Genomic DNA, 13,588 nt, shown 5'->3' on the forward strand with positions numbered 1-13,588 from the left:
GTAATTTGATGTATTTTTTAATCTTACATAAGTGTTTGCATTCAAATTAACATTAAAATTGGATCATTTTTAAGAGCGTTACAGTGATACAGTGAAATAGTTGTGTAGAATACTTGAAAGTCATTGAAAAGAGTTTGAATTTCTCTCTCAAAAGGTTGTACAAACCCGACATCAGCATTGGTTCCCGACTATTAAACCTGTTCTGAGCTCAGAACGCTTTGCTTGCGCTTTGCTTGCTTGCTCAATTATTGGTCCGAGCTGATAAACTGTCCGTGCTGTGCAACGAGTAGCTTTTGTTTATTGCCATTTGATGTTTCTCATATGCAACAGGAATGGCAGCGCTTAGGAGTTGGGCAATGCGGTGTTCCCACCCAGTAGCGTGTTTACCCACCACGCGATTTCTTTATTTGCAGCATTTCCTAACGATACCTCTGACAAATCAGTGGCTAAATCATTAAATAAACTCGGACTAAGACCGTAATCCGCCATTTGAATATACCTGACCTAAATCTAGGGATGTATCGATTCACTCAACTCACGATTCGATTCACGATTTCGATTTCACGATTCAATTTTCTCACAATTTTTTTTTAACAAAATGAGACAGAAGACATTATACAGTAAATGAGAAGGTGTCATTTTATTAGGCTATTGCTGCACGTTTCTTTGTGAAATTGAAATATAACAAAACTAAATAGAATTTTAAAACAAACCCCAAATCAAATAAGCAAGTTACACAAATAAAATAAATCTCCTCATATAAACAAACTAAGACTTTGTCTGTGCTCTTTCCATTTAAAATGAGAGGCAACCACTGAATTTTTTTTATCACGATCCAAACAAAGATGCAGCATACATGCAGCATGAGCAGTTTTTAATCTAAATTAGACTGTATAATTTCGAAATTTGAAGCATAAACAGAATAGGCTGACTTTAGTTTTGTGAAACTATACTACATAAAACATCTGAACAAAACAGCAGACGAGATAAATGAGAATCAAATTCACTTTCTGCCATCAGCAGGCGCTTAAGAACAGCAATGATGTAGTGTTTCCTGGTTTACCGCTGTAAACAAAGCAGAGCTGCATTCATATAAACTCCTACTCCAACTGTATCGCAAATTGTTTGGCATCTCAACCGATTTGAATCGTCACAAATTTGAATCGATTTTCAACCTGCTCACGGTTAATTGTTACATCCCTACCTAAAGCATAATATCATAAAAGTATAGTGCAAGATTAATGTTCCTTTTTACATTATCTGCATTGGTTTAGACTTGCAATGCGCATGACAACTCGCCGACTTCCATCCAATGCTTTGCTCTCTTTTTTCCCTTTTTTTCTCGGCCATGACGATGGCAGCCACAACAGTGATGACCACCGTGAAGGTGATAACCGGGGGGCTGTTCCAAAAAAGACGCTAAGAAAAGCGGGGATTAAAGTCCAAAACCTGACTTGAACTAACCTAACAAATCAATCGGGACTAAAGCGGTTCCATAAAGCACAATTCAAGTTCACGCAATCTGACTAATGCTATCCAGGTTCAGTGAGTCAGGATAATGTGACGTACACGCTTATTCTGAAGCAGCCCTTAATGTCGATCATGGATCAAATCGATCCACCATAGCAAACAGTGAATATTTGTGCTGTTTAACGCATTTGAAACATTGTGTTTTCCTCAGTGCATAACTGATACGTCACAGGTATATTTTTTACATCTGTAAATGTCAGAAAGCCATGCAAATATATCCATTTAGCTGTCAGGAGTGGGCGAGGCTTATGCGAGAGAACGAGCGCTGCGGCGCGCATGCGCGCTACACAGACAGAGCAGAATAGAGTACTAGCGCAAGAATTCTGAATAAAATATACATTCTGCTAAAATATTTGTTGTTGGACATTAAATGTGACACATAGAATTTTACTACATATAAGTGTATTTTTATGATAGCAGCAACTGTTAATCACTAGCTCAAATGAGTTAAATATGTGTTCCTCTTATCAGTTAAAATGTACTCTGATTTCTATTATAAATTTAAATTTTTAATTCAGTGATTTTAACTTTTGATTGTGTTTTTATGCTTTAATGCTTTAAAGAGCCATTTTAGATTGTAATGTTTTAATGTTCTAATAACCATAAAAGCTACAGCTGTCATAAATTCAGAGAGAAAGGCTGCATGGCTAGAAACTTCTGATCAACTGCATGCACAAGTAGCAACTATGTTAAAATGTCATTCGCCTACATTTTGGGCACAATACATTAAATACAGTTGGTTGTAGCCTATTTTTTATTTATTGGATTATTTAAGGTGTATTTTCTGTATACTTTTATTTTTGGACCGATAATAAATTAAACTGACTGTATGTGAGAGAGTCAGTGGTAATATGGATGCGTTCCTATTGGTCAGAGTTAGAGGAGCTCAGCTTAGCCTGACAGTTAGCCTGCTCAGGACCAGGTTAGTTTGCCAGCATAAGTTGCCGGGGTAACTGAGTTTGAACTTTTTTAAGTTTGATTTATGAAACCGAATCTACCAAAAATAAGCCTGACTAACCGAAATAAGCCTGGCTTATACTCTAATCTTGGTTTATGGAACAGCCCCCAGGACAGAAATCATTGCGTAGTTTCTGTCACTTTCGTCCAAATTCACACAGGTGAGGTTGTCGTAGTCATCCAGGAAGAGTAGCTTGATGTTACAGATCGCAATTCCACGGGTTTCCTTGGAGCATTATGAGAGTGCTATATCAAGTCAAGTCTGCTTTATTGTCAATTCTTCCACATGTACAGCACATACATACAGAGAATTGAAATTGCGTTACTCTCAGACCCTTGGTGCATACAGTTAACATTAAACACGTTCAGATACAGATAAATACAGTTTAAACATATGTACATACAACTATACAAATATACAAATGAGGAATTGTAGAAAAAAATAAGAATTAGATCGATAAAGTGGCATAAGGCGCATGGCAGATAGAGTGCAAAACCAGTTAAATAAAAACAACACTGTGTAGATATATTTGTAGTGCAAAAGAGCGTATCAGTCTGAGGACATTGTAGAAAAATAAAAAAAAAGAGAGATAGATAAAGTGCATAAGGCACATGGCAGAATAGATGGAGTGCAAACCAGTTGAATGTACAAAAACAAAACTGTGCAGATTTGTTTTGTTTTGTTTTGTTATGAGTGTAGTGCAAGAAGAGCTTATCAGTCTGTTAAAGTGACAAGTTGAAGTGACTGTTCGGATAGATTTTTGTCAGACTATCCGAAGAGGTAATTTGCAGTCAATGTTGGATGGGTAGTGATCAGCCAATGCTGCACAAGTGACAGGTGCCGGTCACAGTTTGTTGGTTGTGGGGGGGGGGGGGGGGGGGGGGGGGGGGGTCCTATGGGTGTGGAGGGGCTGGGGGGGGGTGTCACAGAGTCAGAGTTCCTAGTGTGTTGCTGTGTTAAATGGGGGTGAAAGAGGGGAGGGGGGGCAAGGACGGGAGGGAGTTCAGCTTCCTGACAGCCTGATGTATGAAGCTGTCCTTCAGTCTGCTGGTCCTCGCCTGGAGACTCCGCAGTCTCCTCCCTGATGGCAGCAGACTGAAGAAGCTGTGTGTCGGGTGGGTGGGATCACCTGCAATGCGGAGGGCTCTGCGGGTGAGACGGGTGTTGTAAATGTCCTGGAGGGAGGGGAGAGAGACACCAACGATCTTCTCAGCTGCTCTCACTATGCGTTGAAGTGACTTGCGGCAGGATGCGTTGCAAGCGCCATACCACACAGTGATGCAGCTAGTTAGGATGCTCTCGATGGTGCCTCTGTAGAAGGTGCCCATGATGGGGGCCGCGGCTTTGGCTCTTCTGAGTTTGCGGAGGAAGTAGAGACGCTGCTGTGCTTTCTTGGCCAGTGCTACAGTGTTGTTAGTCCAGGAGAGGTCCTCTGTGATGTGCACACCCAGGAACTTGGTGCTGCTCACTCTCTCCACAGTCGTACCGTTGATGGTCAGAGGGGCATGCTGAGTGTGTACTCTCCTGAAGTCAACAACAATCTCCTTCGTCTTCTTCACATTCAGAGAGAGATTGTTGTCACTGCACCACCCGGCCAGGCGGCTCACCTCGCTCCTGTAGTTTGTCTCATCTCTGTTGCTAATGAGACCCACCACAGTCGTGTCATCCGCAAACTTAATGAATGTTGGAGTTGTGTGATGGTGTGCAGTCGTGGGTCAGCAGAGTGAAGAGGAGGGGGCTCAGCACACATCCTTGGGGGGCCCCAGTGTTCAGTGTGATGGTGCTGGATGTGTTACTGCCGACCCGTACTGCTTGAGGTCTCCCGGTCAGGAAGTCCAACAGCCAGTTGCACAGAGAGGTATTGAGCCCCAGCTGGGCCAGTTTGTGAGTGAGCTGTTGAGGGATGATTGTGTTGAATGCTGAACTGAAGTCTATGAACAGCATCCTGACATATGAGTCTTTTTTCTCCAGATGTGTGAGGGCTGGGTGGAGGGCAGTGGTGATGGCATCATCGGTCGAGCGGTTGGACCTATATGCAAACTTGAAGGGGTCCAGGGAGGGGGGGAGGACAGACTTGATGTGGTGCAAGACTAGCCGTTCAAAGCACTTCATGAGGATGGGAGTGAGTGCTATTGGACGGTAGTCATTGAAGCAGGATGGAGATGACTTCTTAGGGACTGGAATGATGGTGGTAGCTTTGAAGCATGTGGGGACAACAGCCTGATTTAGTGAGATGTTGAAGATGTCTGTGAAGACCTCAGTGAGTTCCACTGCACGGTCTCTCAGTACACGCCCAGGAATGTTGTCAGGACCCGGAGCTTTGCGTGCATTGATCCTGCTGAGAGACCTCCTCACACTGTCCGGGGACAGCGTCATCACCTGGTCACCGGGAGGAGGTGGAGTCTTCTGTGCAGTGGTGCTGTTTTGTGCCTCAAAGCGAGAAAAGAAGGCATTCAGCTCGTTCAGCAGGGGGATGGTGTTGTCACAGGTCTGTGGTGGGGGCTTGTAATCCGTAATGGTCTGTATCCCCTGCCACAGGCTCCGCGTGTCTCTGCTGTCGCTGAAACGATGGGCTATCCTCCTGGAGTACTGTCTCTTGGCCTCTTTGATGCCGCGGGATAGGTTGGCCCTAGCTGTCTTCAGGCCCTCCTCATCTCCAGCTCTAAAGGCAGCGTTCCGAGCCTTCAGAAGTCTGTAGACCTCCCCTGTCATCCACGGCTTCTGGTTGGCCCGGACAGTGATGGACTTTGTGACTGTTACATCATCAATGCACTTGGAGATATAGGCAGTAACAGTCTCTGAGTACTCTTGGAGGTCTGTAGTATTGTTGTATGTGGCAGCCTGTTTAAACATATTCCAGTCCGTGGTGTTAAAGCAGTCTTGAAGTGCCTCTGACAACCCTTCCGGCCACACTTGAATCTGTTTGTGAACTGGTTTGGTGACTTTAACGAGTGGTCTGTATGCAGGCATTAGCATGACAGTGATGTGGTCTGAGGCTCCGAGGTGGGGGAGGGGGAGGGACTTGTAAGCTCCTCTCTGGGTGGTGTAAAAAAAGTCCAGAGTGTTTTTTCCCCTTGTTGGAAAGTCTATGTGTTGGTGAATTTTTGGGAACACACTCTTTAAGTCTGCGTGGTTGGAATCCCCAGCCAAGATAAGAAAAGCATCTGGATGGGCTGTCTGCTGCTCACTGGTGTGCTGGTACAGATCATTTAGTGCCTCACTACTGTTGTTGTTGCTGGAGCTGGGAGGGATGTATACAGCAACGAGCAGTCTGGCTGTATATTCCCTCGGTAGATAGAATGGCCGGCACTTAATAATCATAAACTCCACCAGGGGTGAGCAGTGTTTGCAGACCACAACAGCCTCGCGACACCATGCATCATTGATGTAAACACAGAGACCACCGCCGCGGATCTTACCTCCATCGACGAGAGCTCTGTCAGCTTGATAGCATGTTAGCTGGTTGAGCTGTATGGCGCAGTCCGGTACGCTGTTAAGCCATGTTTCCGTAAACACAAAAGCACAACAGTCTCTTACAGTCCTCTGAGTAGAGCGGAGTAGTCGGATGTAGTCCAGTTTATTGTCCAAAGAGCGTACGTTCGCCAGTACGATGGTGGGGATAGCTGGCTTGTGTGGGTTGACCGCTAGCCTAGCTCGGATACCTCCACGCTTACCCCTCTTCTGCTTCCTCTCACGCCGCTTGTAGCGCCTCCGCTGTGGGCGAGATGCAGTAGTGGGGGTCGGTGATGGAGTAGGCATTCGGAGCAGACCGAGCTCTTCAGCGTGCGCGGAGTTTAACTCTAAAAATGTGGTTCTGCCGACATCGAGCAGAAACTCACGACTGTATGCGCGCTTAAAGACAGGTAGACGAGACGAAGATGTGCAAAAACATTGCGACTTACAAGACAAAAAACACGAAAACACCGATTTGTCGGGAGAGAGAGAAGCCGCTGCGACTGCGCGCGCCGCCATCTTAGGATTGTATATGTGTTAAAGACTCAGGAAGGTCTTGAACTGAATTGTGGAGAGGTTGTTGTTGGTAGGGTCCAGTAAAGCAAGACTGGTCAATGGCAATAGCATGCCAATGTCCAAGTAGTTTATCTGGTTGTGATGTAAATTGGTTTCATAGCATGGAGAATGTGACAAAAAAAAAAGTGACCTATCCCTGATGGTTAGCGCAGCACACACACACCGCATCTTACCTTACTCCTCCTCCGTAATCCCCTGCTGAGGCGATGTGGGTGCACACACACGCCATTAGCATACTGGTATCTCACACACGCAAACATATCCACTCCATTTCCATCCCCAACAGTAATACCATTTTTGAGAACCGTTAAATTGTTCGTGTTGAGTTGTAACTGGTGTATGGTACTCATGGCCCAAACATCCTCTTCTTGATGATCTTGATAGCATTATGGCTAAAGGTCACTGCACACTGAGTCCGAAATTTTCACATGTGTTTTTCCGTTTTCCTCATCCTTTCCTATCAAAATGCATGCTACGGATGCGAAAACGCAGAAAATCGAACCTGATCCAAATTTTTTTATGACGGACGAAAGTTTCAAAGGCAGTGTGTAAACGTGATTGACACAACGTGTGGTCGAATTTATTTTTTAACGTCCAAAAATTTCAGACTCTGTGTGCAATGACCTTAAGACTGAGTTTTTTGAGGCTGTCAAAGTGGATGAAACAACTGCTGTCCAATCTGGTCAATCAGTTCTCAGCCAGTGACAGATCTTGTAGGGAACCGAGACCCTATGAAAATCCTTCTCTCAGGAATGAGATTCAGGTCTCTCAGGACCTTGCAGGCACTGTAGGATTTCAGTCGTTCACGGCGTAGTGTGTTACCAATTGTTTTCTTGGTGTCTTGAGATCATTGACAAGATCCTCCCGTGTAGTTCTGGGCTGATTCCTCACCGTTCTCATGATCATTGAAACGCCAAGAGGTGAGATCTTGCATGGAGCCCCAGATCGAGGGAGATTGAGTTATTTTGCATTTCTTCCATTTGCGAATAATCGCACCAACTGTTGTCACCTTCTCACCAAGCTGCTTGGCGATGGTCTTGTAGCCCATTCCAGTCTTGTGTAGGTCTACAATCTTGTCCCTGATATCCTTGGGCAGCTCTTTGGTCTTGGCCATGGTGGAGAGCTTGGAATCTGATTGATTGATTGCTTCTGTGGACAGGTGTTTTTTATACAGGTAACAAACTGAGATTAGGAGTGCTCCCTTTAAGAGAGTGCTCCTAATCTCAGCTCCTTACCGGTATAAAAGACGGAGGCATCGGCGGCCGCGCCCAGTGCCTCGCGCCCGCTTCCGGAGCATCCTGGGCTGATGCACAGCATGCAGGATCCCCCACTGATGTCGGTGCGAGCAGCGTGGTCTGCTCGTGGTCTTTCCAGGGCGGCGGTGCACGCTCACAAGGCTTCCGAGGTGGTGGTACACGCTCACAAGGCTTCCGAGGCGTCGGTGCACGCTCACAAGGCTTCCGAAGCGGAGGTGCACGCTCACAATCCTCCTGAAGGGGCGGTGCACGCTCACAAGGCTTCCGAGGCGGCGGTGCACGCTCACAAGGCTTCCGAGGCAGCGGCGGTGCACGCTCACAACGCTTCCGAGGCAGCGGCGGTGCACGCTCATGATCCTCCCGAGGCAGCGGTACCCACTCACAAGGCTTCCGAAGCGGTGGTGCCCGCTCACGATCCTCCCGAGGCAGCGGTACCCACTCACAAGGCTTCCGAGGCCGTGCCCGCTCACGATCCTCCCGAGGCAGCGGTACCCACTCACAAGGCTTCCGAGGCGGTGCCCGCTCACGATCCTCCCGAGGCAGCGGTACCCACTCACAAGGCTTCCGAAGCGGTGGTGCCCGCTCACGATCCTCCCGAGGCGGCGGTGCCCGCTCACGATCCTCCCGAGGCAGCGGTACCCGCTCACAAGGCTTCCGAAGCGGCGGTGCCCGCTCATGATCCTCCCGAGGCGGCGGTGCCCGTTCACGATCCTCCCGAAGCGGCGGTGCCCGCTCACGATCCTCCCGAAGCGGCGGTGCCCGCTCACAAGGCTTCCGAGGCAGCGGTGCACGCTCACAGGGCTTCCGAGGCAGCGGCAATGTCTGCTCACGATCCTCCTGCTCTGCCTGCCCCGCCTTGGCCTCCTGCTCTGCCGGCACCATCCTGGCACCCGTGTCTGCCTCTGTCTCCAGGCCCTCTTCTGCTACACGGGCCTGGCCCGCCATCCCTCCCCCTGTTCCACCTCCCTCCGGACTTTTGGGGTTTTGGTGGAACGTCTGGAAGCCATTCCTTAACGGAGGGGTCATGTCACGAGTCTTCCCGTCTTCCCGGACTCATCTCCCGTAAATACATACACCTGTCACATCTCACACACCTGTCCCACTCATTACACCCACAGCTGTCCCCAATTGCCACGGACTATTTAGGCTACGTCCACACGAAGACGGGTTTCTCTGTATCCAATCTTTTTTTTGGCTCAAATTCCGTAAACACGGAGTCGTCTCAGGAAATATCTGCGTCCACACGGAATCACTGAAACCGACTGAAAACGATGTAGTACACATGCCAGACCAATATGTGGCGCTGTAATTCTGCCGGTAAAAAATGTATGCGTATACAGAGAAACATCTAAAGGCCCCGTCCACACGAAGACGGGTTTCTCTGTATACGCATAAATTTTTTACCGTATAGGCGTTTCGTCCACACGAAACCGGCGTTTTCGAAGAGTGAAACCGATCATTTTTGAAACCGGGTCCCAGGGTGGATAAATTTGAAAACGCCGTTTTCGTGTTTTCGTGTGGACGGCGAATCCGTATATTTTCTGAAAAGATGACGTCATCAGCCCACGTCTCGCCCCTAATCAGTCACCGCTACGTCACATAACAGCGACAACAACAACAACAATGTCAGACTACGTGCCTGTGTTCGTGCTGCAGAACCTACTGAGCTCATTAGTTTTATTAAAGCAAAAATCTTCTGCTTTGTGTGTTAGTTTATATTCAGCGCGCAAGGTTTACGCACATGGTCCAAGTCTTCTTCTCTGTTTTTTTCTGCATCTCTGTGGCATATACAGAGAAATATATGCGTATACAGAGAAACCCGTCTTCGTGTGGACGGGGCCTTTAGATGTTTCTCTGTATACGCATAGATTTTTTACCGGCAGAATTACAGCGCCACATATTGGTCTGGCATGTGTACTACATTGTTTTCAGTCGGTTTCAGTGATTCCGTGTGGACGCAGATATTTCCTGAGACGACTCCGTGTTTACGGAATTTGAGGCAAAAAAAAAGATTGGATACGGAGAAACCCGTCTTCGTGTGGACGTAGCCTTAGTCTCCCCTCTCCCACCACTCTGCCTGGTTTCATTAGATGTAATTGTTATTTGTGATTTCATGTGTGTGTGTGGTAAAGGTAGTTGTTTTGTTTTTTGTGCCGTGTTGGCCTTTTTGTTTCTATTAAATACCCTCACCTGCATTTGGACCCAGACCCCGTCTTTTTCGCGGCACTTCTTCACCGTGCCATGACAGAAAGAGAGAGAGAGAGAGCTATAGGCTATGCGTTATGTCATATCGCCAGCCTAAACAAAACGTACATAGTTTTTGTCAGTGTTTATTTAAAAACATCCAGTTATGAAGAATATAAGATGGTCAATATTTAATTGATGAGTTGTCAATTTTACTGCAAAATTCAACATATTGACATAAAATGATAACTGCACATCCATGTTTCGCTGCCTGGAGTCCATGTGTATATTTGAATTGCAGGGATCAGTTTGCTTCTCTTTTCTGTGGCTTTCGAAACAAAAAACACACACACACACAAAAGTAAACAAGAATGATCTAAGACTCCTGAATAGTGGGAATATTCCTAATATAGAGGCAATCAATAATGTTGGTATCGTCACTTCTGGATCACAAGCATCAGTGTCCTTACAGATGGTTGCAAATGGTTTTCACTAGTCTACTAAACAGTTGTTTAGCAGTGAGATTTATATTGATCTTGTTCTGAACAGCTTTAAACGCTGTACAAATTCCATTCCTTTCATGCTGTTGGTTGCAAACTAGCTCCACCTTGTGAAACTGACTAAAATATTTCTCAAGTGCATTGTTATGGAGATTAGAGTCCTTTAATCATATTATTTTGTTTGTTGTTGTTGTTGTTTTACAAAATCTAATAAATATACTTCTCTTGGCTATATATAGATATTATAATATAGCAATATTAGAAGGGACATTTCAGTATAGTGGGAAAAAATGGAAGGGGAACAAAAGAAAGGACGAGGATGTTAAAATAAAAGTACTTGTTTAAATTAAATAATAAAAAATATTGTAGCTCATATATTACAATGCTCAGATACCTTTTGTTTGGATCACAACATTACCAGGAAAATATGAATAATAAAAGGTATTCACTTTCTTCCTGTCACATGAGGCTGTTAACTTCCTACCCCTACTTCAGGGAAGCATGGCGAAGGCAAACCCTTCCAAAGAAAGATCATTTTCATGTTACTAATAATTTTTTTGTTGTTGAGATATATATCTACATAAACATGAAGGTCTCTAGAATCATCAAAACAAAACAAATCTTACAAGAAATCTATAGTTTTTTGTATCCTTGGTCAAAAGTCCAAGCTGCCGGTGGGAAAATGACTTGTAAGTACATATAACATAGATCATGGGGAAATGGGGTATACTGTTGCTAGCATCATGCTACTCATGTTACCTTCTTGTTAAAAACATATTAGCAACATGCTAACAACATGTTAATCATGTTAGTATGTTGTTAGCATCATGCTAATCACCTTAACAGCTTGTTTAAAACATGTTAACATCATGCTAGCAACGTGCTAATCATTCTAATTTTGTTTTAACAATTTTACTTGTGTTAACATGTTGTTAGCATAATGCTAACACAATTAACATGTTGTTAACATGATTAGGGTTACTGTTAGTGCCTATAGTTAGCATTATAGGTAAGGTAGAGTGGGGGGAAAGGCCCCCCCTCCTTAAGGACTGTGTAATTTTTTTTCTATGAAACAAAAGTTTAATGTGTTAAGAAAAGTTATCATAGTTATAGTGACAATTATATACTATAAACAAAGTATGAAAAATGTCCAGAGTTTTGAGAATTTAAAAAAAAAAATTAATTTGTACTAAGTTGTGCCCCGTAGGTAAAATGCGCCCCAGTCTGACAAAGAAATTTGCTTTAAACATGTAGCCTACAGCAAAATCAGAGAACAGGCAGTTTTATCTTAAAATGAAAAAGAATATAATCAATAATTATGACTTATAAAATTATAATAGCCTTTTTGAAACATTTTGTCAGCTGATGCTAACTGGCTAGCTAACTAGCTACCTGATGCTAACTTGAGGTAATTTTTCAATATAAAATCCAAATATTTTTATTCAACCAACAAGTTAGAATACATTTGATGGAAAAATAAAGGATTTGATGTTCAGAACAGAATAACTACAGTAATAACCCATTGCCCCTTGGGGGCGTTTTACCCCACAAACTAAAAAAGTCGTGACGTATTGTCAAGTATGGTGACCCATACTCGAAATTGGTGCTCTGCGTTTAACCCATCCAAGTGCACACACACAGCAGTGAGTAGTGAACAAATCCACACACACACACACCGTGAACACACACCCGGAGCAGTGGGCAGCCATGCTGCAGCGCCCGGGGAGCAGTTGGGGGTTCGGTGTCTTGCTCAAGGGCACCTCAGTCGTGGTATTGAGGGTGGAGAGAGCGCTGGACATTCCCTCCCCCCACCTACAATCCCTGCCGGCCGGGGGCTCGAACTCGCAACCTTTGTTTTACGAGTCCAACTCTCTAACCATTAGGCCACGACTTCCCCCCTATAAGCTAGATGCAGCTTTTTTGTGTTTGCATCGAATGTTCTTTGACTTTTATACATAATATATTTGTTTATGAATAAACATTGGTCTTTTGAAAGCAGTTATTACATTGAGGGGTGCATACAACATATTTGCCCACCTAAAAAATAAAAAACCTGGGGAAAATAAATAAAGAACATGTTCACATATGCATTAAACCATTCCGAAAAATTTGGGCACAAATGGGTTAGCTAAAACAAGTTAAAAAAGAAATGCTGAATAATACTGATAAAATTAATAAAATAAGATTTTCTCCAAAATGTAAGTATTTGTTTAATGTTTAAACAGAAAATTAACACCATGCAAATGGACATTTTTGGTCAACTGTGATGAGGTGTTAAAAGGTTCAAAGCCTTGAAGGAACCACACATAAACTACAACGCTACTGAAGTCCATGCATCAGTGTATTTAACATCAGTTTACTCCATGCAGGATGATGTAAATACATATAAGCCATTTCATTTTACAATCTAATGTGCCTATTATCTTGATAATAGACAAAAGCACTTGGCTCAATACAGGTTAGTGTACTGAGCCAGTACACAGTAAAGGTCAAAGGTCAGTGTTATGCCCTGGTTCGAAAATTTAACCAGTCCTAAAAGGATCAAACTAAAATAATTTCTGTCTTCATTTAGAGCCAATCCTAAAGAGATCAAACTAGATTCTTAAAAATTCTCCTGGATTCCATTTTCACTTCTCAGAATTTCATCTTAAAGGATCATCACTGGATCGTTTCATTTGATCTTTTTAGGATTGGTTTCAAATTATATGGACTACACTCTCAGAAATAAAGGTACAAAAGCTGTCACTGGGGCGGTACCTTTTCAAAAGGTACATGGTCCGTTTTGGTACCTTAAAGGTACATATTAGTTCTTAAAGTGTACATATTTGAACCTAATAGGTACAAAAGTGTTCCTTTTGAAAAGGTACCACCCCAGTGACAGCTTTTGTACCTTTATTTCTGAGAGTGTATAAATCCATCACAATTTTTTGAGCTATAAGGAAAACATTCTCAGTATTGTGATACTCCAGTAACAAGCGTTCTTTATCACTTCACCTCTGCAACAATGAAAGTGACACCTAGTTCATTCACCTCTAGCGGCTCCAAGTGCTTGCTATAAAGAAATAAAACCCACCTCTCCGTCTGCACAAGCAAACATACACACATGTGACAGGTTCTTGACCGACGGATCA

Source organism: Barbus barbus (genome assembly GCF_936440315.1).
Source record: "Barbus barbus genome assembly, chromosome: 2".
NCBI classification, from domain to species: domain Eukaryota; kingdom Metazoa; phylum Chordata; class Actinopteri; order Cypriniformes; family Cyprinidae; genus Barbus; species Barbus barbus.